The sequence below is a fragment of the Pongo pygmaeus genome, chromosome 2 (assembly GCF_028885625.2).
Source record: "Pongo pygmaeus isolate AG05252 chromosome 2, NHGRI_mPonPyg2-v2.0_pri, whole genome shotgun sequence".
Classification (NCBI taxonomy): Eukaryota; Metazoa; Chordata; class Mammalia; order Primates; family Hominidae; genus Pongo; species Pongo pygmaeus.
The window spans coordinates 34,060,581-34,087,507 of NC_085930.1; the positions used below are offsets into that span (position 1 = coordinate 34,060,581).

The following is a 26,927-nucleotide window of genomic DNA, read 5'->3' on the forward strand; positions in this document are numbered from 1 at the left end:
TTTGAATCAATATTGTTTATCCCCTTCAAGAACAAAAAAAGAAAAATGAAAAAAGAATCAATGTTGTTAAAATGTCCACACCAAATGAAGAAATCTATAGATTCACCAAAATCCCTATAAAAATGTAAATAACATTCTTCCCAGAAGAAGGAAAAATACCCCTAAAATTTATATGGAAACACAAAAAAAAGCAAGTCAAAACCACAGTGACATACCATTTCGTACCCACTAGGATGAGAGTGAAGGAAGAAAGGAGAAGGAAAAGGAAGTAAAAGACCAAAAGAGAAAAAAAATAAGTGTTGGTGAGCATATGAAGAACCTGGAACCTTCCTACATTGCTAGTGGGAATGTAAATGGTACAGCTACTGTAAGAAAAAAAAAAACAGTATTGCAGTTCCTCGATAACTTAAACATAAAATTACCACATGACACAGCAATTCCCATCCTAAGTATAAAACAAAAGAATGGAAAACAGGTTTTCGAACAGATACTTGTAGTTCATAGAAGCATTATTCAATAACAGCAAAAAAGGTGACAACAATACAAACAGATGAACAGATAAACAAATGTGATATATCCATACAATCGAATATTATTAGACCACAAAAAGAACTAAACTACTACCACCTACTATAACATGGATGAACTTTGAAAGCATTTGTACCAAGTGAAAGAAGCCATAGACACAAAAGATCATATATTGATTCTGTTTTTGTGAAATATCTAGAACAGGAAAATCCAGGCAACAGAAAACAAAGTAGTAATTTCCAGGGGCTGGGAAGTGGGGGGAATAGAGAGATAAAATAAGAAATGAATGCTTAATGGTTAAAGAGTTTCCATTTGGGGTGATGAAAAAGTTCTGAAACTAGACAGAGAAAGTGGTTGCACAACACTGTGAGTGAACTAAATGCCACTAAATTGAATGCTATAAAACGGCTAATATGGTAAATTTTGTGTTATATGTATTTTGTCACAACAATAGCAAAAAAGCATATGACTAAATCTCCAGTAAGAAATACAGCATTAAGAAACCACTAAGAATACAGTGGCTCACACCTGTAATCCCAGCACTTTGGGAGGCTGACGCTGGCAGATCACCTCAGGTCATGAGTTCGAAACCAACCTGACCAACATGAAGAAACCCCATCTCTACTAAAAATACAAAATTAGCCAGGCGTCGTGGCACATGCCTATAATCCCAGCTACTCGGGAGGCTGAGGCAGAAGAATCACTTGAACCCAGGAGGTGGAGGTTGGGGTGAGCCGAGATCGTGCCATTACACTCCAGCCTGGGCAACAAAAAAAAAAGAAAGAAAAGAAACACTAAGAGTAAAGAGACCGGGTGCAGTGGCTCACATCTGTAATCCCAGCACTTTGGGAGGCCAAGGTGGATAGATCGCTAGAGGCCAGGAGTTCGAGACCAGCCTGGGCAACACGATGAAACCCTGTCTCTACTAAAAATACAAAAATTAGCTGGGCGTGGTGGTGCACGCCTGTAGTCCCAGCTACTGGGGAGGCTGAGGTATGAGAATCGCTGGAACCCAGGAGGCAGAGGTTGCAGTGAGCCGAGATCACACCACTGCACTCCAGTCTGGGCAAAAGAGCAAGACTCTGTCTAAAAAAAAAAAAGAAGAAACCACTAAGAATAAAGGAAAAGACTGATAAACTACATTCATCAAAATCAAATATTTCTGCTCATCAAAAGACATACAATTAAGAAATAAAACAGCTACAGATTGAAAGTATTTGTAATACACATACTGACAACAGACTCATATCCTTATTATATAAAGAATTCCTACACATCAATAACAAAGACTAAAAACTCAGACTTGAGCCAGGTACAGTGGCTTATGCCTGTAATCCCAACACTTTGGGAATCTGAGGCAGGAAGATCACTTGAGGTCAGAAGTTTGAGACCAATCTGATAAATACAGTGAGACCCTATCTCTACAATAAAGGTTGTGGCACATGTCTGTAGTCCCAGCTACTCAGGAGGCTGAGGCAGGAGGATCACTTGAGCCTAGGAGTTTGAGGCTGCAGTGAGCTATAATCGTACCACTGCACTCAGGCCTCGGTGACACAGCAAAACCCTGTATCATAAATAAATATATATATATATATAAAAAAAACTAAAACTCAGATTTAAAAAATGAGCAAGAATTCTACTTGAAATAAAATGGAATAAGAATAATCTCTGCTTCTCCCACTGAGTGCAACTAAGAATTCTAGACAGACTTCATGGAGAAGCTATCTTAGGACCCTGAAGAGTATATGCTAAGAATGACATTGGTGAACTCAAAGTAATACCAAACCTGCAATCTAACCAAGACCCAGAGACTTGCAACTTAATATTCAAAATGTCCAGGATATAATCCAAAAATTGCTTGGCATATAAAGAACCTAGGAAATCTCAACAACTCACAAAAGATGATAATCAAGAGCAGCCAAGTAGAAGAAGACAGAGATGTTGAAATTATCGGGAAAAAAAACTTCATTTATTTATTTACTTATTTATTCATTCATTTGTTTATTTATTTAAGATGGAGTTTTACTCTTGTTGCCCAGCCTGGAGTGCAGTGGCGCGATCTCAGCTCACTGCTACCTCCGCCTCCCAGGTTCAAGCGATTCTCCTGCCTCAGCCTCCCAAGTAGTTGGGATTACAGGCACCCACTACCATGACCAGCTAATTTTTTGTATTTTTAGTAGAGACTGGGTTTCACCACGTTAGCCAGGCTGGTCTCCAACACGTGACCTCAGGTGATCCAGCCACCTCAGCCTCCAAAAGTGCTGGAATTACAGGTGTGAGCCACCACACCCAGCCGGAAAAAAGCTTTAAAGTGGCTATTATACTGTTCTCTGAGAGGATGAACTCTCTTGAAAGAAGTAAAAAGACAGAAAATCTCAACAGAGAAACAAAATTAAAAAAGAAACAAATGGCAATTTGAGAACTACAAAGTAACATGACCAAATTTTAAAAAGCACTGAATGGCCTAAAGCAGGAGTCCCTAACCCCAGGCCATGGACCAGTATTGGTCTATGGCCTGTTAGGAACCAGGCCGCACAGCAGGAGGTGAGCAGCAAGTGAGCAACTGAAACTTCATCTGTATTTACAGCTGCTCCCCATCACTCACATTACCACCTGAGCTCCACCACCCGTCAGGTCAGTGGCAGCATTAGATTCTCAAAGCACAAACCCTATTGTGAACTGTGCATACGAGTGATACTGGTTGCATGCTCCTTATGAGAATCTAATGACTGATGATCTATTACTGTCTCCCATCACCTCCAGATGGGATCATCTAGTTGCAGGAAATCAAGCTCAGGTCTCCCACTGATTCTACATTATGGTAAGTTGTATACTTATTTAATTATATATTACAATGTAATAATAACAGAAATAAAGTGCACAATAAATGTAATGTGCTTGAATCATTCCAAAACCATCCCACTTGCCCCACTACCTGGGTCCACAGAAAAATTGTCTTCCATGAAACCTGATACCAAAAAGGTTGGGGACCGCTGGCCTAAAGAGGAGAAAGGAGACTAAAAAGGGGTCAGTGGATCTGGAAATAGATAGACCAATAGAAATACTCAATCTGAAGAACAGAAAGGAAACAGATGCTTATGTAAATTTAATGTTATGCTTTATTTTAAAAAGAATGAAAATACATTATAACAAAAAACTTAAAGCGGCCCACCCACCACTACTGGCACCCACACATGTCATCCGGAGAAACAAAAATCAATCCACATTCGTCAATGTCACCAATGTACATCATGAGGGTTCCTAGGGAACAACCTACCCACCTACTGCTACCAAGACCCACACACACCATTAGCGGGGTGGGGAGGCATGAAGAGAGACCCACTCTGCCCACCATCAGCACCTGTGCACATCATCCTCCAGAGGCCAAGGGATCAATCTACCCCCCCACTGGCTCAGACACATGCCTTCCAAAAACCTGAGGACAAGCCAATCCCACCTGTAGCTGCCAATGCCACTGCATACACAAATCATTTAGAGGTCTGGGGATTTGCTCAACGTCCCCAGCCATACTGGCATCCACACACACCACTCAGGCAACTAATGACAAGTCCACCTAGCCCACTGCCATTACTACTGGTGCTTAAGGAACAGCCCACCTGGAGTCCTCATGCTCAGCAAAGCCTCACCATGGCTGCCATTAACAAAAGCAGTCTGTGTCACTTAGGAACTCCGACACTGCTGACATGAGTTACAATCCAAAAAATCATAAAAGATTACATGACTGTGTCTATGTAAAAATCAGACAAACCACTTCACAAAACCAGCACTATAAATATATCTATAGGAAAAAGTTTTTCCCTACCAATGTTAATGAATAAACTGGAAGAAAACAGCTGTTGCAATAAACACAGACACCAACAAAAAGACATGAGAAACATGAAAAAGCAAGGAAACAAGACATCTCCAAAGAAACAAAATAATCTTCCAATAAGAGATTCATAAGAAAAGGAAATGTATGGAATGCTAGAAAAAATATCAAAATTCTGATACAAAAGAAACTGAGATATTTAAAAAAAAGTAAATAATCCAAAAAATTACGAAAACAATTTATGATCTCGATGAGAAATTCAACAAAGATTGATATCATTTAAAAAGTCCTACAACTGAAGATTTCAATGAAATACAAAATACAGTTGAGAGCCTCAACAATAGACAAAATTAAGCAGAATTTCTGAACTTGAAAACAGATTTTAAAAAAAATAACCCATTCAGACATAACAGTAAAAAACAACTTTAAAAAATAAAGAAAGCCTACATAACATATGGGATGCCATACAGTGACCAAATATTCAAATTACAGGAGTTTCAGAAGAAAAAAGAAATGGAAGAAACCATTTGAAAAAAATAATAGCTGAAAAATTCCCAAGTCTTGCAAAAGATAAAAACATGAGGATACAGGAGTACAAAATTCCTCAAATAGATTCAATCCACAAATGGCTTCTACAAGGTGTACCATAGTCAAACTGTGAAAAGTCAAAGACAGAATTCTAAAAATAGCAAGAAAAATATCAAATCACATGTAAGAAAATCCCCATAAGATTAAAAACAAATTTCTCAGCAGAAACCTTACAGGCATATGATGATATATTACAAGTGCTGAAAATAAAATGTCAGTCAATAATACCAGATCCAGCAAACCTATCCTTCAAAAATGAAGGAAAAATAACATCTTTCCCAGACAAGCAAAAGCTAAGGGAATTCATCACACTACACTACAAAAATGCTTAACAGAGTCTTAAAACTCTCAAAGAAACACACAAAGGTATAAAACGCAATAGTAGAGCAGACACACAAATAAGACAGAGAATGGAGTCACATGTTATCACTACAAAAAGCCACAAAATTGCATGTTCCAAGATGGCCAAATAGGAACAGCTCCAGTCTGCAGCTCCCAGCATGATCGACGCAGAAGACGGGTGATTTCTGCATTTCCAACTTCGGTACCTGGTTCATCTCACTGGGACTGGCTGGACAGTACGTGCAGCTCACGGAGGGCAAGCTGAAGCAGGGCGGGGAGTCGCCTCACCCGGGAAGTGCAAGGAGTCGGGGGACTTCCCTTTCCTAGCCAAGGGAAGCTGTGACAGGCTACGTGGAAAAATGGGACACACCCGCCCAAATACTGCACTTTTCCCAAGGTCTTAGCAACCAGCAGACAAGGTGATTCTCTCCCATGTCTGGCTCGGCAGGTTCCACGCCCACAAAGCCTTGCTCACTGCTAGCACAGCACTCTGAGATCGAACTCCAAGACTGCAGCCTGGCTGGGGGAGGGGCGTCCGCCATTGCTGAGGCTTGAGTAGGTAAACAAAGTGGCCGGGAAGCTAGAACACGGCAGAGCCCACCGCAGCTCAACAAGGCCTACTGCCTCTAGACTCCACCTCTGTGGGCAGGGCGTGGCTGAACAAAAGGCAGCAGACAACTTCTGCAAACTTAAGCGTCCCTGTCTGACAGCTCTGAAGAGAGCAGTGGTTCTCCCAGCACAGCATTTGAGCTCTGAGAACAGACAGACTGCCTCCTCAAGTGGGTCAATGACCCCAGTGTAGCCTAACTGGGAGACGCCTCCAGTAGGGGCCGACAGACACCTCATATAGGCGGCTGCCCCTCTGGGACGAAGCTTTCAGAGGAAGGATCAGTCAGCAATATTTGCTCTTCTGCAATATTTGCTGTTCTGCAGCCTCCATTGGTGATACCCAGGCAAACTGGGTCTGAAGTGGACCTCCAGCAAACTCCAACAGACCTGCAGCGGAGGGACCTGACTGTTAGAAGGAAAACTAACAAACAGAGAGGAATAGCATCAACATCAACAAAGAGGTCATCTACACCAAAACCTCATCTGTAGGTCACCAACATCAAAGACCAAAGGTAGATAAAACCACAAAGAGGGGGAGAAACCAGAGCAGAAAAGCTGAAAATTCTAAAAATCAGAGCACCTCGTCTCCTCCAAAGGATCTCAGCTCCTCACCAGCAACAGAACAAAGCTGGATGGAGAATGACTTTGACGAGTTGACAGAAATAGGCTTCAGAAGGTCAGTAATAACAAACTATTGCAAGCTAAAGAAGAATGTTCGAACCCATCGCAAGGAAGCTAAAAACCTTGAAAAAACATTAGACGAATGGCTAACTAGAATAACCAGTGTAGAGAAGATTTTAAATGACCTCATGGAGGTGAAAACCATGGCACAAGAACTTCGTGACACATGCACAAGCTTCAACAGACAATTCAATCAAGTGGAAGAAAGGGTATCAGTGATTGAAGATCAGATTAATGAAATAAAGCAAGAAGACAAGGTTAGAGAAAAAAGACTAAAAAGAAATGAACAAAGCCTCCAAGAAATATGGGACTATGTGAAAAGACCAAATCTACGTTTGACTGCTGTACCTGAAAGTGATGGAGAGAATGGAACCAAGTTGGAAAACACCCCTCAGGATATTATCCAGGAGAACTTCCCCAACCTAGCAAGGCAGGCCAACATTCAAATTCAGGAAATACAGAGAACACCACAAAGACACTCCGTGAGGAGAGCAACCCCAAGAGGCATAATTGTCAGATTCACCAAGGTTGAAATGAAGGCAAAAGTGTTAAGGGCAGCCAGAGAGAAAGGTCGAGTTACTCACAAAGGGAAGCCCATCAGACTAACGGTGGATCTCTCGGAAGAAACCCTATATGCCAGAAGAGAGTGGGGGCCAATATTCAACATTCTTAAAGAAAAGAATTTTCAACCCAGAATTTCATATCTAGCCAAACTAAGCTTCATAAGTGAAGGAGAAATAAAATCCTTTATAGACAAGCAAATGCTGAGAGATTTCGTCACCACCAGGCCTGCCTTACAAGAGCTCCTGAAGGAAACATGGAAAGAAACAACCAGTACCAGCCACTGCAAAAACATGCCAAATTGTAAACACCATCAATGCTATGAAGAAACTGCATAAATTAACGGGCAAAATAACCAGCGAACATCATAATGACTGGATCAAATTCACACTAACAATATTAACCTTAAATGTAAATGGGCTAAATACCCCCAATTAAAAGACACAGACTGGCAAATTGGATAGAGTCACTGATGGGAAGAGCCATTAGTGTGCTGTGAGGAGACCCATCTCACGTGCAAAGACGCACGTAGGCTCAAAATAAAGGGATGGAGGAAGATCTACCAAGCAAATGGAAAGCAAAAAAAAAAAAGCAGGGGTTGCAATCCTAGTCTCTGATAAAACAGACTTTAAATCAACAAAGATCAAGACACAAAGAAGGCCATTACATAATGGTAAAGGGATCAATTCAACAAGAAGAGCTAACTATCCTAAATATATACACACCTAATAAAGGAACACCCAGATTCATAAAGCAAGTCCTTAGAGACCTACAAAGAGACCTACACCCCCACACAACAATAATGAGAGACTTTAACACCCCACTGTCAATATCAGACAGATAAATGAGACAAATGGTTAATAAGGATATCTAGGACTTGAACTCAGCTCTGCAACAAACAGACCTAATAGACATCTACAGAACTCTCCACCACAAATAAACAGAATATATATTCTTCTCAGCACCACATCACACTTATTCTAAAATTGACCACATAATTCGAAGTAAAGCACTCCTCAGCAAATGTAAAAGAACAGAAATCACAACAAACTGTCTCTCAGACCACAGTGCAATCAAATTAGAAGTCAGAATTAAGAAACTCATTCAAAACCACACAACTACATGGAAAGTGAACAACTTGCTCCTGAATTCACTACTGTGTAAATAACAAAATAAAGGCAGAAATAAAGATGTTCTTTGAAACCAATGAGAACAAAGACACAACATACCAGAATCTCTGGGACACATTTAAAGCAGTGTGTAGAGGGAAATTTATAGCACTAAATGCCCAAAGAGAAAGCAGGAAAGATCTAAAATTGACACACTAACATCACAATTAAAAGAACTACAGAAGGAAGAGCAAACAAATTCAACAGCTAGCAGAAGGCAAGAAATAACTAAGATCAGAGCAGAACTGAAGGAGATAGAGACACAAGGAGATTCGGCAAACCGAATCCAGCAGCACATCAAAAAGCTTATCCACCACAATCATGTCGGCTTCATCCCTGGCATGCAAAGCTTGTTCAACATATGCAAATCAATAAACATAATGCACCACATAAACAGAAACAACGACAAAAACCACGATTATCTCAACAGACGCAGAAAAGGCCTTCAACAAAATTCAACAGCCCTTCATGCTAAAAACTCTCAATAAACTAGGTATCGATGGAAGATATCTCAAAATAATAAGAGCTATCTATGACAGACCCACAGCCAATATCATACTGAATGGGCAAAAACTGGAAGCATTCCCTTTGAAAACTGGCACAAGACAGGGATGCCCTCTCTCACCACTCCTATTCAACATAGTGTTGGAAGCTCTGGCCAGGGCAATCAGGCAAGAGAAAGAAACAAAGAGTATTTGAGTGAGGAGCCAAGATGGCCGAATAGGAACAGCTCTGGTCTACAGCTCCCAGCATGAGCGACACAGAAGACAGATGATTTCTGCATTTCCATCTGAGGTACCGGGTTCATCTCACGAGGGAGTGCCAGACAGTGGGCGCAGGACAGTGGGTGCAGCGCACCGTGAGCCAGCCAAAGCAGGGTGAGGCATTGCCTCACTCGGGAAGCGCAAGGGGTCAGGGAGTTCCCTTTCCTGGTCAAGGAAAGGGGTGGCAGATGGCACCTAGAAAATCGGGCCACTCCCACCCCAATACTGAGCTTTTCCGAGGGGCTTAGGAAATGGCACACCAGGAGATTATAACCTGCACCTGGCTCGGAGGGTCCTACGCCCACGGAGTCTCGCTGATTGCTAGCACAGCAGTCTGAGATCAAACTGCAAGGCGGCAGCGAGGCTTGGGGAGGGGCGCCCGCCATTGCCCAGGCTTGCTTAGGTAAACAAAGCAGCCAGGAAGCACGAACTGGGTGGAGCCCACCACAGCTCAAGGAGGCCTGCCTGTCTCTGTAGGCTCCACCTCTGGGGGCAGGGCACAGACAAACAAAAAGACAGCAGTAACCTCTGCAGACTTAAATGTCCGTGTCTGACAGCTTTGAGGAGAGCAGTAGTTCTCCCAGCACGCAGCTGGAGATCTGAGAATGGGCAGACTGCCTCCTCAAGTAGGTCCCTGACCCCTGACCCCCTAGCAGCCTAACTGGGAGGCACCCCCCAGTAGGGGCAGACTGACACCTCACACGGCCGGGTACTCCTCTGAGACAAAACTTCCAGAGGAACGATCAGACAGCAACATTTGCAGATCACAAAAATCCGTGGTTCTGCAAACACCGCTGCTGATACCCAGGCAAACAGGGTCTGGAGTGGACCTCTAGCAAACTCCAACAGACCTGTAGCTGAGGGTCCTGTCTGTTAGAAGGAAAACTAACAAACAGAAAGGACATCCACACCAAAAACCCATCTGTACAACACCATCATCAAAGACCAAAAGTAGTTAAAACCACAAAGATGGAGAAAAAACAGAGCAAAAAAACTGGAAACTCTAAAAAGCAGAGCGCCCCTCCTCCTCCAAAGGAACGCAGTTCCCCACCAGCAACAGAACAAAGCTGGACAGAGAATGACTTTGACGAGCTGAAAGAAGAAGGCTTCAGACGATCAAACTACTCCGAGCAACAGGAGGAAATTCAAACCAAAGGCAAAGAAGTTGAAAACTTTGAAAAAACTTTAGACGAATGTATAACTAGAATAATAAATACAGAGAAGTGCTTAAAGGAGCTGATGGAGCTGAAAGCCAAGGCTCGAGAACTACGGGAAGAATGCAGAAGCCTCAGCAGCCGATGCGACCAACTGGAAGAAAGGGTATCAGTGATGGAACATGAAATGAATGAAATGAAGCAAGAAGGGAAGTTTAGAGAAAAAAGAATAAAAAGAAACGAATGAAGCCTCCAAGAAATACAGGACTATATGAAAGGACCAAATCTGCATCTGATTGGTGTACCTGAAAGTGACAGGGAGAACGGAACCAAGTTGGAAAACACTCTGCAGCATATTATCCAGGAGAACGTCCCCAATCTAGCAAGGCAGGCCAACATTCAGATTCAGGAAATACAGAGAACACCACAAAGATACCCCTCGAGAAGAGCAACACCAAGACACATAATTGTCAGATTCACCAAAGTTGAAATGAAGGAAGAAATGTTAAGGGCAGCCAGAGAGAAAGGTCGGGTTACCAACAAAGGGAAGCCCATCAGACTAACAGCTGATCTCTCGGCAGAAACTCTGCAACCCAGAAGAGAGTGGGGGCCAATATTCAACATTTTTAAAAAAAGAATTTTCAACCCAGAATTTCATATCCAGCCAAACTAAGCTTCATAAGTGAAGGAGAAATAAAATCCTTTATAAACAAGCAAATGCTGAGAGATTTTGTCACCACCAAGCCTGCCCTAAAAGAGCTCCTGAAGGAAGCACTAAACATAGAAAGGCACAACCGGTACCAGCCACTGCAAAATCATGCCAAAATGTAAAGACTATCGAGACTAGGAAGAAACTGCATCAACTAACGAGCAAAATAACCAGCTAACATCATAATGACAGGATCAAATTCACACATAACAATATTAACTTTAAATGTAAATGGACTAAATGCTCCAATTAAAAGACACAGACTGGCAAATTGGATAAAGAGTCAAGATCCATCTGTGTGCTGTATTCAGGAAACCCATCTCACGTGCAGAGACACACATAGGCTCAAAATAAAAGGATGGAGGAAGATCTACCAAGCAAATGGAAAACGAAAAAAGGCAGGGGTTGCAATCCTAGTCTCTGATAAAACAGACTTGAAACCAACAAAGATCAAAAGAGACAAAGAAGGCCATTACATAATGGTAAAGGGATCAATTCAAGAAGAAGAGCTAACTATCCTAAATATATATGCACCCAATACAGGAGCACCCAGATTCATAAAGCAAGTCCTGAGTGACCTACAAAGAGACTTAGACTCCCACACAATAATAATGGGAGACTTTAACACCCCACTGTCAACATTAGACAGATCAACGAGACAGAAAGTTAACAAGGATACCCAGGAATTGAACTCAGCTCTGCACCAAGCAGACCTAATAGACATCTACAGAACTCTCCACCCCAAATCAACAGAAAATACATTTTTTTCAGCACCACACCACACCTATTCCAAAATTGACCATATACTTGGAAGTAAAGCTCTCCTCAGCAAATGTATAAGAACAGAAATTATAACAAACTGTCTCTCAGACCACAGTGCAATCAAACTAGAACTCAGGATTAAGAAACTCACTCAAAACTGCTCAACTACATGGAAACTGAACAACCTGCTCCTGAATGACTACTGGGAACATAACAAAATGAAGGCAGAAATAAAGATGTCCTTTGAAACCAACGAGAACAAAGACACAACATACCAGAATCTCTGGGACACATTCAAAGCAGTGTGTAGTAGAGGGAAATTTATAGCACTAAATGCCCACAAGAGAAAGCAGGAAAGATCCAAAATTGACACCCTAACATCACAATTAAAAGAACTAGAAAAGCAAGAGCAAACACATTCAAAAGCTAGCAGAAGGCAAGAAATAACTAAAATCAGAGCAGAACTGAAGGAAATAGAGACAAAACAAACCCTTCAAAAACTTAATGAATCCAGGAGCTGGTTTTTTGAAAGGATCAACAAAATTGATAGACCGCTAGCAAGACTAATAAAGAAAAAAAGGAGAAGAATCAAATAGACGTAATAAAAAATCATAAAGAGGATATCACCACTGATCCCACAGAAACACAAACTACCATCAGAGAATACTACAAACACCTACGCAAATAAACTAGAAAATCTAGAAGAAATGGATAAATTCCTCCACACATACACTCTCCCAAGACTAAACCAGGAAGAAGTTGAATCTCTGAATAGAGCAATAACAGGATCGGAAATTGTGGCAATAATCAATAGCTTACCAACCAAAAACAGTCCAAGACCAGATGGATTCACAGCCGAATTCTATGAGAGGTACAAGGAGGAACTGGTACCATTCCCTCTGAAATTATTCCAATCAATAGAAAAAGAGGGAATCCTCCCTAATTCATTTTATGAGGCCAGCATCATCCTGATACCAAAGCCTGGCAGAGACACAACCAAAAAAAGAGAATTTTAGACCAATATCCTTGATGAACATTGATGCAAAAATCCTCAATAAAACACTGGCAAACTGAATCCAGCAGTGCATCAAAAAGCTTATCCACCATGATCGAGTGGGCTTCATCCCTGGGATGCAAGGCTGGCTCAACAAACGCAAATCAATAAATGTAATCCAGCATATAAACAGAACCAAAGACAAAAACCACATGATTATCTCAACAGATGCAGAAAAGGCCTTTGACAAAATTCAACAACCCTTCATGCTAAAAACTCTCAATAAATTAGGTATTGATGGGACGTATCTCAAAATAATAAGAGCTATCTATGACAAACCCACAGCCAATATCATACTGAATGGGCAAAAACTGGGAGCATTCCCTTTGCAAACTGGCACAAGACAGGGATGCCCTCTCTCACCACTCCTATTCAACATAGTGTTGGAAGTTCTGGCCAGGGCAATCAGGCAGGAGAAGGAAATAAAGGGTATTCAATTAGGAAAAGAGGAAATCAAATTGTCCCTGTTTGCAGATGACATGATTGTACATCTAGAAAACCCCATTGTCTCAGCCCAAATTCTCCTTAAGCTGATAAGCAACTTCAGCAAAGTCTCCAGGATACAAAATCAATGTACAAAAATCACAAGCATTCTTATACACCAATAACAGACAGAGAGCCAAATCATGAGTGAACTCCCATTCACAATTACTTCAAAGAGAATAAAATACCTAGGAATCCAACTTACAAGGGATGTGAAGGACCTCTTCAAGGAGAACTATAAACCACTGCTCAATGAAATAAAAGAGGACACAAAAAAATGGAAGAACATTCCATGCTCATGGGTAGGAAGAATCAATATCGTGAAAATGGCCATACTGCCCAAGGTAGTTTATAGATTCAATGCCATCCCCATCAAGCTACCAATGATTTTCTTCACAGAATTGTAAAAAACTACTTTAAAGTCCATATGGAACCAAAAAAGAGCCCACATCGCCAAGTCAATCCTAAGCCAAAAGAACAAAGCTGGAGGCATCACGCTACCTGACTTCAAACTATACTACAAGGCTACAGTAACCAAAACAGTATGGTACTGGTACCAAAACAGAGATATAGATCAATGGAACAGAACAGAGCCCTCAGAAATAACGCCGCATATCTACAACGATCTGATCTTTGACAAACCTGACAAAAACAAGAAATGGGGAAAGGATTCCCTATTTAATAAATGGTGCTGGGAAAATTGGCTAGCCATATGTAGAAAGCTGAAACTGGATCCCTTCCTTACACCTTATACAAAAATCAATTCAAGATGGATTAAAGACTTAAACATTAGACCTAAAACCATAAAAACCCTAGAAGAAAACCTAGGCATTACCATTCAGGACATAGGCATGGGCAAGGACTTCATGTCTAAAACACCAAAAGCAATGGCAACAAAAGCCAAAATTGACAAATGGGATCTCATTAAACTAAAGAGCTTCTGGACAGCAAAAGAAACTACCATCACAGTGAACAGGCAACCTACAAAATGGGAGAACATTTTCACAACCTGCTCATCTGACAAAGGGCCAATATCCAGAATCTACAATGAACTCAAACAAATTTACAAGAAAAAAACAAACAACCCCATCAAAAAGTGGGCAAAGGCTATGAACAGATACTTCTCAAAAGAAGACATTTATGCAGCCAAAAGACACATGAAAAAATGGTCATCATCACTGGCCATCAGAGATATGCAAATCAAAACCACAATGAGATACCATCTCACACCAGTTACAATGGCGATCATTAAAAAGTCAGGAAACAACAGGTGCTGGACAGGATGTGGAGAAATAGGAACACTTTTACACTGTTGGTGGGACTGTAAACTAGTTCAACCATTGTGGAAGTCAGTGTGGCAATTCCTCAGGGATCTAGAACTAGAAATACCATTTGACCCAGCCATCCCATTAATGGGTATACACCCAAAGGACTATAAATCATGCTGCTATAAAGACACATGCACACGTATGTTTATTGCGGCATTATTCACAATAGCAAAGACTTGGAACCAACCCAAATGTCCAACAATGATAGACTGGATTAAGAAAATGTGGCACATATACACCATGGAATACTATGCAGCCATAAAAAATGATGAGTTCATGTCCTTTGCAGGGACGTGGATGAAATTGGAAATCATCATTCTCAGTAAACTATCACAAGGAGAAAAAACCAAACACCGCATGTTCTCACTCATAGGTGGGAATTGAACAATGAGAACACATGGACACAGGAAGGGGAACATCACACTCTGGGGACTGTTGTGGGGTGTGGGGAGGGGGGAGGGATAGCATTAGGAGATATACCTAATGCTAAATGGCGAGTTAATGGGTGCAACACACCAGCATGTCACATGTATACATATGTAACTAACCTGCACATTGTGCACATGTACCCTAAAACTTAAAGTATAATAATAATTTTAAAAAAGAAAAAAAAAAAAAAGAAAGAGTATTCAATTAGGAAATGAGGAAGTCAAATTGTCCCTGTTTGCAGATAACATGATTCTATATTTAGAAAACCCCATTGTCTTAGCCCAAAATCTCCTTAAGCTGATAAGCAACTTCAGCAAAGTCTCAGGATACAAAATCAATGTGCAAAAATCACAAGCATTCCTATAAACCCTTAACAGACAAACAGAGAGCCAAATCATGAGTGAACTCCCATTCACAATTGCTACAAAGAGAATAAAATACCTAGGAATCCAACTTACAAGGGATGTGAAGGACCTCTTCAAGGAGAACTACAAACCACTGCTCAATGAAATAAAAGAGGATACAAACAAATGGAAGAATATTCCATGCTCATGGATAGGAAGAATCAATAGCATGAAAATGGCCATACCATTCAAAGTAATTTATAGATTCAATGCCATCCCCATCAAGCTACCAATGACTCTCTTCACAGAATTGGAAAAAACTACTTTAAAGTTCATATGGAACCAAAAAAGAGCCCACATTGCCAAGACAATCCTAAGCAAAAAGAACAAAGCTGGAGGCATCACACTACCTGACTTCAAACTATACTACAAGGCTACAGTAACCAAAACAGCATGGTACTGGTACCAAAACAGGGATACAGACCAATGGAACAGAACAGAGGCCTCAGAAATAACACCACACTCTACAATCATCTGATCTTTGACAAATATGACAAAAATAAGAAACGGGGAAAGGATTCCCTATTTAATAAATGGTACTTGGACAACTGGTTAGCCATATGTAGAAAGCTGAAACTGGATCCCTTCCTTACATCCTATACAAAAATTAATTCAAGACGGATTAAAGACTTAAATGTTAGACCTAAAACCATGAAAACCTAGGGAATACCATTCAGGATATAGGCATGGGCAAGGACTTCATCACTAAAACACCAAAAGCAATGGCAACAAAAGCCAAAATAGACAAATGCGATCTAATTAAACTAAAGAGCCTCTGCCTGGCAAAAGAAACTACCATCTTTGGCAAAAGAAACCAACCTACAGAATGGGAGAAAATTTTTACAATCTACCCATCTGACACGGGGCTAATATCCAGAATCTACAAAGAACTCAAATTTACAAGAAAAAAACAAACAACCCCCCCATCAAAAAGTGGGCAAAGGATCTGAACAGGCACTTCTCAAAAGAAGACATCTATGCAAACAACAGACACATGAAAAAACGCTCATCATCACTGGTCATCAGAGAAATGCAAATCAGAACCACAATGAGATACCATCTCACCCCAGTTACAATGGCAATCATTAAAACGTCAGCAAACAACAGATGTTGGAGAGGATGTGGAGAAACAGGAATGCTTTTACACTGTTGGTGGGAGAAATTAGTTCAACCATTGTAGAAGACAGTGTGGCAATTCCTCAAGGATCTAGACCTAGAATTACCATTTGACCAAGCAATCCCATTACTGGGTATATACCCAAAGGATTATAAATCATGCTACTATAAAGACACATGCACACATATGTTTATTGCAGCACTATCCACAATAGCAAAGACTTAGAACCAAACCAAATGTCCATCAATGATAGACTGGATTAAGAAAATGTGGCACATATATGCCACGGAATACTATGCAGCCTTAAAAAAAGAATGAGTTCATGTCCTTTGCAGGGACATGGACGAAGTTGGAAACCATCATTCTGAGCAAACTATCACAAGAACAGAAAACCAAACACCGCATGTTCTCACTCATAGGTGGGAACTGAACAATGAGATCACTTGGACACAGGGCGGGGAACAGCACACACCGGGACCTGTCGGGGAGTGGGGAGCTGGGGGAGGGATAGCATTAGGAGAAATACCTAATGTAAATGATGAGTTGATGGGTGCAGCAAACCAACATGGCACATGTATACCTATGTATCAAACCTGCACATTGTGCACATGTACCCTAGAGCTTAAAGTATAATAAAAATAAATAATTTTTTAAAAACCACCAAATCATAAAGGTAAACAATAAAAGAAGAGAGAAATAGAGATATAAAAGCAGTCAGAAAATCATTAACAAAATGAGTAAGTCCTTTTTTTAAAACTTTTAAGTTCAGAGGTAACTGTGTAGGTTTGTTACATAGGTAAACTTGTGTCATGGGGGGTTGTTATATAGAATATTTATGACCCAGATATTAGGCCTAGTACTCATTAGTTATTTTGCCTGATGCTCTCCCCTCCTCACACCCTCCACCTTCTGAAAGGCTCTAGCATGTGTTGTCCCCCTCTGTGTCCATGTATTCTCATAACTTAGCTCCCACTTATAAGTGAGCACATGCAGTGTTTGGTTTTCTGTCCTCCATTAGTTTGCTAAGGATAATGGCCTCCAGCTCCATTCAAGTCCCTGCAACAGACATGATCTCATTTTATGGTGTGTATGTGCCACATTTTCTTTATCCAGTAAAACACTGCTGGGCATTTAGATTGATTCCATGTCTTTGCTATTATGAATACTGCTGCAATAAACATATGTGTGCACGTGTCTTTATAATAGAACAATGTATATTCCTTTGGGTAAATACCCAGTAATGGGACTGCTGGGGTAAATGGTATTTCTGTCTTTACATCTTTGAGGAATGTCCACACTGTCTTCCACAATGGGTGAACTAATTTACACTCCCACCAACACTTTATAAGCATTCCTTTTTCTCCACAACCTCACCATCATCTGTTACTTTTGGAGTTTTTAATAGTAGCAATTTTAACTAGTGTGAGATGGTATCTCACTGTGGTTTTGATTTGCATTTCCCTAATGATTAGTGATGTTGAGCTTTCTTTCATATGATTGTTGGCTGTATGTACGTCTTCTTTGGAAAAGCACTTGTTCATGTCCTTGGCCCGCTTTATAATGGGGTTTTTTTTTGCTTGTAAATTTGTTTAAGTTCCTTATAGACGCAGTATATTCGACTTCTGTCAGATGCATAGTTTGCAAAAATTTTCTCCCATTCTGTACACTGTCTGTTTACTCTGTTGACAGTTTCTTTTGGTGTGCAGAAGCTCTTTAGTTTAGCTAGATCCCATTTGTCAATTTTTGCTTTTGTCACAATTGCTTGTGGTATCTTTATCACGAAATCTTTGCACATGCCTATCTCCTGAATGGTACTGCCTAGGCTGTCTTCCAGAGTTTTCAGTTTGAGGTTTTACATTTAAGTCTTTAATCCATCTTGAGCTGATTTTTGTATATGGGCTAAGGAAGGGGTCCAGTTTTAATTTTCTGCATATGGCTAACCAGTTATCCCAGCACCATTTATTGAATAAGGAATCCTTTCCCCATTGCTTGTTTTTGTCAGGTTTGCCAAAGATCAGATAGTTGTAGGTATGCAGTCTTATTTCTGGGCTCTCTATTCTGTTCCATTGGTCAGTGTGCCTGTAGCATAGCTTGAAGTTGGATAGCATGATGCCTCCAGCTTTGTTCTTTTTGCCTAGGATTGCCTTGACCATTTGGGCTCTTTTTTGGTTCCATATGAATTTTAAAATAGTTTTCTCTAGTTCTGTAAAGAATGTCATTGGTAGTTTGGTAAGAATAGCATTAAATCTATAAATTGCTTTGGGCAGTATGGCCATTTTAACAATATTGATTGTTCCTATCCATGAGCATGGAATGTGCTCGTGTCATCTCTGATTCCTTTGAACAGTGTTTTGTAGTTCTCCTTGAAGAGATCTTTCACCTCCCTCGTTAGATGTATTCCTAGGTATTTTATTCTTTTTGTGGTAGTTCTGAATGAGTTCGTTCCTAATCTGGCTCTCAGTTTGATTGTTGTTGGTATATAGGAGTGCCAGTGATTTTTTTTGGACACTGATTTTGTATGCTGAGACTTTGCTGAAGTTGCTTATCAGTTTAAGAAGCCTTTGGACTGAGAATATGGGATTTTCTAGATCTAGGATCATGCTGTCTGCAAATAGGAATAGTTTGACTTCTTCTCTTCCTATTTGGATGCCTTTATTTCTTTCTCTTACCTGACTGTCCTGGCCAGGACTTCCAATACTATGTTGAATAGGAGTGATGAGAGTGGGCATCCTGGTCTTCTGGCAGTTTTTAAGGGGAATATTTCCAGCTTTTGCCCATTTAGTATGATGTTGGCTGTGGGCTTGTCATACATGGGTCTTATTATTTTGAGGTATATGAGAGGAGTAAGTCTTCACTACCAATCACTACCAATAACAACCTGAACGTAACTGGTTTAAACTGGTTTAAAGATTTAGACTGGCTGAATAGATAAAACACAAGACCCAACAGAATACTGCCTACAAGAAACTCACTTCACCTATAAAGACACACATGAAGTGGAAAGTGAAGGGATGTGATGGATACATATATATATCCCATGTAAATGGAAACCAAAAGTATGCAGGAGTAGCCATACTTACATCAGACAAATAGGCATTAAGTTAAAAAAAAAACTTAAAAAGAGACAAGACAGTGTGGTGATTCCTCAAAGATCTAGAAGCAGAAATGCCATTTGACCCAGCAATCCCATTACTGGGTATACACCCAAAGGAATATAAATCATTTTATTATAAAGATACATGCACACATATGTTCACTGCAGCATTATTTACAATAACCAAAATATGGAATCAACCTAAATGCCCATCAATGATAGACTGGATTAAAAAAATGTGGTACATATACATCAGGGAATACTATGCAGCCATAAAAAGGTAAAAGATCATGTCCTTTGCAGGGACATGGATGGAGCTGGAAGCCGTTATCCTCAGCAAACTAATGCAGGAACAGAAAACCAAACACCACATGTCCTCACTCATAAGTGGGAGTTGAACAATGAAGACACATTGGTGGGGAATAATACACACTGGAGCCTGTCAGGGGGACTGAAGGGAAAAAGAACATCAGGAAGAACAGCTAATGGATGCTGGGCTTAATACCTAGGTGATGGGTTGATCTGTGCAGCAAACCACCATGGCACACGTTTACCTATTTAACAAACCTGCACGTCCTGCACATATACCCTGGAACTTAAAATAAAATTGAAGGAAAAAAATATATTGCAAAACTTGAAATAAAAAGAAACAAAAAGGTCATCACATATTGATAAAGAAATAAACTCAGCAAGAGAACATAACAATTATAAACATATACACACCCAATACAGGAGCACTCAGATAAATAAAGCAAATATGAGAACTAAAGAGAGAGATAAATCCCAATACAATGATACTTGGAGAATTAAATATCCCACTTTCAACATGTAGAAGGAAAATAAACCAAAAAAAATGGAATATTTCTGCACTATAGACCAAATGGACCTAAGAGATATCTACAGAACATTTCATCCACCAGCTACAGATTACACATTCTTCTCACGAGCACAAAGAACATTCTCCATATGTTAGGCCACAAAGCTAGTATTGCCAATTTTTTTTATTATTATTATTCTTTAAGTTCTGAGATACATGTGTAGAACATGCAGGTTTGTTACATAGGTATACATGTGCCATGGTGGTTTGCTGCACCCATCAACCCGTCATCTACATTAGGTATTTCGCCTAATGCTATCCCTCCCCTTACCCCCCATCCCCCAACAGGCCCCAGTGTGTGATGTTCCCCACCCTGTGTCCATGTGTTCTCATTGTTCAACTCCCACTTATGAGTGAGAACATACGGTGTCTGGTTTTCTGTTCCTGTGTTAGTTTGCTGAGAATAATGGTTTCCAGCTTCATCCATGTCCCTGCAAAGGACATGAACTCATTCTTTTTATGGCCGCATAGTATTCTATGGTGTATATGTGCCACATTTTCTTAATCCAGTCTATCATTGATGGGCATTTGGGTTGGTTCCAAGTCTTTGCTATTGTGAATAGTGCCACAATAAACATACGTGTGCATGCGTCTTTATAGTAGAACCATTTATAATCCTTTGGGTATATATACCCAGTAATGGGATTGCTTGGTCAAATGGTATTTCTGGTTCTAGATCCTTGAGGAATTGCCACACTGTCTTCCACAGGGTTAAACTAACTTACACTCTCACCAACAGTGTAAAAGCATTCCTATTTCTCTACATCCTCTCCAGTATCTGTTGTTTCCTGAGTTTTTAATGATTGCCATTCTAAATGGCATGAGATGGTATCACACTGTGGTTTTGATTTGCATTTCTCTAATGACCAGTGATGATGAGCTTTTCTTCATGGTTGTTGGCTGCATAAATGTCTTCTTTTGAGAAGTGTCTGTTCATATCCTTCGCCCACTTTTTGATGGGGTTATTTGTTTTTTTCTTGTAAATTTGTTTAAGTTCCTTGTAGATTCTGGATAGTAGCCCTTTGTCAGATGGATAGATTGCATAAATTTTCTCCCATTCTGTAGGTTGCCTGTTCACTCTGATGACAGTTTATTTTGCTATGCAGAAGCTCTTTAGTTTAATTAGATCCCATTTGTCAATTTTGGCTTTTGTTGCAATAGCTTTTTGTGTTTTAGTCATGAAGTCTTTGCCCATGCCTATGTCCTGAATGGTATTGCCTAAAACCTCACCAAATTTTTAAAAATCAAAATAATATCAATATCTTTGCAGACCACAATGGAAAAAAAAATTAGAAACCAATAATAAGAACTTTGGAAACAATACAAATACATGGAAATTAAACAACATGCTTCTGAACGACCAGAGTCAAGTCAGGGAGGAAATTAAGAGGGAAATCAAGAAACATCTTGAAACAAGTAAAAATATAAATTCAGCATTTAAAACCTGTAACTGCGAAAGCACTATTAAGAGAGAAATTTATAGCAATAAATACGTATGACAAAAAAGTACAAAGATTTTAAGTAAAAAACCTAATAATGCACCTGAAAAAAACCAAAAAGTCAGAACAAGCCAAAACAAAATTGGTAAACGGCCGGACATGGTAGCTCACGCCTATGATCCCAGCACTTTGGGAGGCTGATGTGGGTGGATCACTTGAGGTCAGGAGTTTGAGACCAACCTGATCAACATGGTGACACCCCCTCTCTACTAAAAATATGAAAATTAGCTGAGTGTGGTGGTGGGTGCCTGTAATCTCAGTTACTTGGGAGACTGAGGCAGGAGAATCGCTTGAACCGGGAGGTGGAGGTTGCAGTGAGCCAAGATCACACCACTGCACTCCAGCCTGGGTGACAGAGCGAGTCTCCATCTCAAAAAAAAAAAAAAAAAGTTAGTAGAGAAAAAAAATAAACATCAGAGCAAAACTAAAGAAAACAGAAAGACTAAAAATATAATACAAAGAATCAATTTAAAAAAGCATTGTTTTTTTTTTAAAGATAATCTTGATAAACAACTGGCTAGACTAGCTAACACATACACATACCCTAATAAACAAAATCAGAAATAAAAAAAGAGACATTCCAATTGATACCAGAGAAATACAAAAGATTATCAGAGACTACTATGAACAACTACAAGCTAACAAACTGAAAAACTTAGAAAAAGATAGATAAATTTCTGGACACATATAACCTATCGAGACTGAACCAGAAAGAAACAGAAACCCTAAACAACCCAATAACAAATAACAAGACTGAATGAGTAGGCCAGGCACAGTGGCTTATGCCTGCAATCCCAGTGCTTTGAAAGGCCAAGTTGGGAGGACTGCTTGAGTCCAGGAGTTTGAGAACAGCCTAGGCAATATAGCAAGACCCCACCTCTACCAAAAAAAAATTTTTAATTAGCCAGCCATGGTCGTGCATACCTGTGATACTAGCTGCTCAGGAGGCTGAGGTGAGAGGATCACTTGAGCCCAGGAATTCTAAGCTAGGCTACAAGGAGAATGATCATGCCACTGTACTACAGCCTGGACAACAGAGCAAGACCCTGTCACTAAATAAAATTTTAAAAGGTTCAATAATAAAAAGGCTCCCAAAAAAGAAAAGCCCATAACCTGATGGCTTCATTGCCAATTTCTACCAAACTTACAAAGAAGAATACCAAATCTTCTGAAACTATTCCAAACAATAGAAGGTGATGGAATTCTTCCTAACTCATTCTACGAAGTCATCCCTACCCTAATACCAAAAGAAGACAAGGAAATGCACACAAAAAAGAATACTTCCAGCCAATATCCCTTATGAAAACAGACACAAAATGCCTCAACAAAACATTATTAATAGCATACCGAATCCAAAAGCACTTTAAAAAGATAATACACCATAATCTAAATGAGATTGTATTCAGGGATGCAAGAATGGTTCAACATATGCAAATCAATAAACATGACACATTACATCAATAGGATGAAAAACAAAAACCATGCAGTCACCTCAACAGACGCAGAAAAAATATTTGATAAAAATAATGTATCACTTTATGACTAAAATGCTCAAGAAACTAGCCATAAAAAGAACATACCTCAACAGGATAAAGGCCATATATTACAAATCCACAGCTAACATCATACCGAATGAAGAAAAGCTAAAAGACTTCCCTCTAAGAACTGGAACAAAACAGGATGCACATATTCACCATGCTTATTCAACATAGTAATGGAAGTCCTAGCCAGAGCAATCAGGCAAGAGAAAACATAAAAGACATCCAAATTGGAAAAGAGGAAGTAAAATTATCCCTCTTTGCAGAAGACATGATCTTATATTTAGAAAAACCTAAAAACTTCACCAAAAAAGACTCAGATCTCAGCTGGGTGCAGTGGCTCATGCCTGCTGTTCCAGCAGTTTGGGAGGCCAAGGCAGGAATTCAAGACCAGCCTGAGCAACATGGCGAGACACCATCCTCTGCAAAACAATTTTAAACAATAAAAATTAGCCAGGCATGATGGCACGTGCCTGTAGTCCCAGCTACTTGAGAGGCTGAGGCAGGAGGATGGTTTCCTTGTGCCCAGGAAGATGCAGTGAACTTGCAGATGATCATGCCACTATACTCCAGCTTGGATGACAGAGTGAAACTGTGTCAAAAAAAAAAAAGACTCAGATCTCATATGCAGGTTCAGATATGATGAACGACACAAAATCAACATCAAAAATGTAGTGATTCTGTGCTAGCTAATAGGGAGGCTGAGGTGGGATCACCTGAGCCCAGAAAGTGGAGGTTGCAGTGAGCCAAGACCATGCCACTGCACTCCAGCCTGGATGACAGAGTGAGACTCTGTCAAAAAAAAAAAAAAAAAGTAGTGATTTTATACACCAACAATGAACTAACTGAAAATGAAATCCAGATAGCAATTCCATTTACAACAGATACAAAAACACACACACACACACACAAACAAAAAAAAACTAGGAATAAATTTAACCAAAGAAGTAAAAGACCTCCATGAGGAAAACTACAAAACACTAATGGAAAAAACTGAAGAGGATATGAACAAATGCAAGACATATCATGTTCATGAACTGGAAGAATTCATATTGTTAAAATGACCATACTATGCAGCAATCAACAGATTCAATGCAATCCCTATCAAAAGACCAATGGCTATTTCATAGCAGTGAAAGATAATAAACCTAAAATTTGTGTGGAAACAAGAATCTAAATTGCCAAAGTATTCCTGAGAAAACAGAAAAAAACTAGAGGCATCATACTACCTGACTTCAAACTATATTATAAGGCTATGGTAACGAAAACAGCATAGTATTTGGTATTAAAAACAGACCCACAGAGCAATGGAACAGAATAAAGAACTAATAAATAAATCCATGTATTTAAAGTAAAATGATTTTCAACTCAGGCACCCTAACATACACTGGGGAAGGAACACCCTCTTCAATAAATGGTGCTGAGAAAACAAGATATCCATATGCAGAAAAATATAACCAGACCCCTATTCCTCACCATATACAAAAATCAACTTAAGATGGATTGACAACTTAAACACAATACCTGAAACTATAAAACTACTAAAAGGAAACACCTCAGGACATCGGTCTAGGCAAAGATTTTATGACTAAGACCTCAAAAGCGAAGCAACAAAAACAAAAATAGACAATGGCTTCTGTATGGCTAAGGAAACAATCAATAGAATGAAGAGACAGCCTAAAGAATAGGAGAAAATATTTGCAAAATACTCATCTGATAAGGGACTAATATGCAGAATACACAAGGAACTCAAAAACTCAACAAAAACAACAAATCCCGTTAAACAGTGGGCAAAGGGCATGAATAGACATTTCTTAAAAGAAGACATACAAATGGCCAACAGGTACATGAAAAAATGCTCAACATCACTAACCACTAGGGAAATGTAAATAAAACCACAATGAGATATCGTCTTATCCCAGTCAGAATAGCTATTATCAGAAAGACAAAAAAATAACAGATGCTGGTGAGAATGCAGGAAAAAAGGAACTCACATACACTGTTGGTGGGAATGTAAATTAGTATAGCTATTATGAAAAACAGTATGGAGATTTCCCAAAAAAAAAACACTAAAAATGGAACTAACCCATGATACAGTAATCCCACTACTGGGTATTTATCCAAAGGAAAGGAAAACAATATTTCAATAGGATACATACACTCCCATGTTTACTGCAGCACTACTCACGACAGCAATGATATAGAACCAACCAAACTGCCCATCAATGGACAAATGGATAAAGAAAATATGGTGTATTTACACAATTAAACATAATTTGGCCATAAAAAAGAATAAAGTTCTGTCATGTACAGCAACATGGATGCAACTGAAGGTCATTACGTTAAATGAAGTAAGCCAGAAACAGAAAGAAAAATATTCCATGTATTCACTCATATGTGGGTGCTGAAAAAGTTGATCTCATGAAGGTAGACGGTAGAATTATAGATACTAGAGGCTGGGAAGGGTGTAGAGGGGAGAGTTCACAATGGAGAGAGGTTGGTTAATGGCTACAAACATACAGCTAGATAGAAGGAGTAAGTTCTAATATTCAGTAGTAGAATACAGTGACTATAGTTAACATCAATGTATTGTATATTTCAAAGTAACTAGAAGTAAGAACTTGAAATGTTCTCAAAACATAGAAATAATAAACGCTTGTGATGATGGATATCCTCAACACCCTGATTTGGTCATTACACATTCTTTACATGTAACAAAATATCACATGTATGCCATAAATATGTGCAAATATTTATCACTTTTTAAAAAGATATGCTGATTGGGAAACAAAACTGTCTTTGTTTGCAGATGACGTAACTGTCGATGTGGAAATTCCAAAAGAATGAACAAAAAAACTGAAACCAATAAGCAATTACAGCAAGGTTGCATGATACAAGATTAATATACAAAGTCAATCACTTTCCTATATACCTGCATAAATAACTGGAATTTGAAATTAAAAACACAATAACATTTACATTAGCACATAAAAAATGAAATACTTGGCCAGGTGCGGTGGCTCGTGTCTGTAATCCCAGCACTTTGGGAGGCCGAGGCAGGCGGATCATGAGGTCAGGAGATCGATACTATCCTGGCTAACACGGTGGAACCCTGTCTCTACTAAAAATACAAAAAAATTAGCCAGGTATGGTGGTGGGCACCTGTAGTCCCAGCTACTTGGGAGGCTGAGGCAGGAGAATGGCATGAATCCAGGAGACGGAGCTTGCAGTGAGCTGAGATTGCACCACTGCACTCCAGCCTGGGCGATAGAGCGAGACTGTCTCAACAAAAAAAAAAAAAAAGAAAGAAAGACTTTGGTATAACTCTAACAAAATATGTACAAGATCTGTATGAAGAAAGCTACAAAACTCTGATGAAAGAAATCAAAGAACCAAATAAACAGAAAA

General features: G+C 39.6%; 1 protein-coding gene across 9 annotated transcripts in view; it reads right to left on the bottom strand.

The window, feature by feature from the left end:
• SENP7 (SUMO specific peptidase 7) overlaps positions 1-26,927 on the bottom strand; it is a 207,122-nt gene that overhangs the window by 142,708 nt on the left and 37,487 nt on the right. The window lies entirely within an intron of this gene.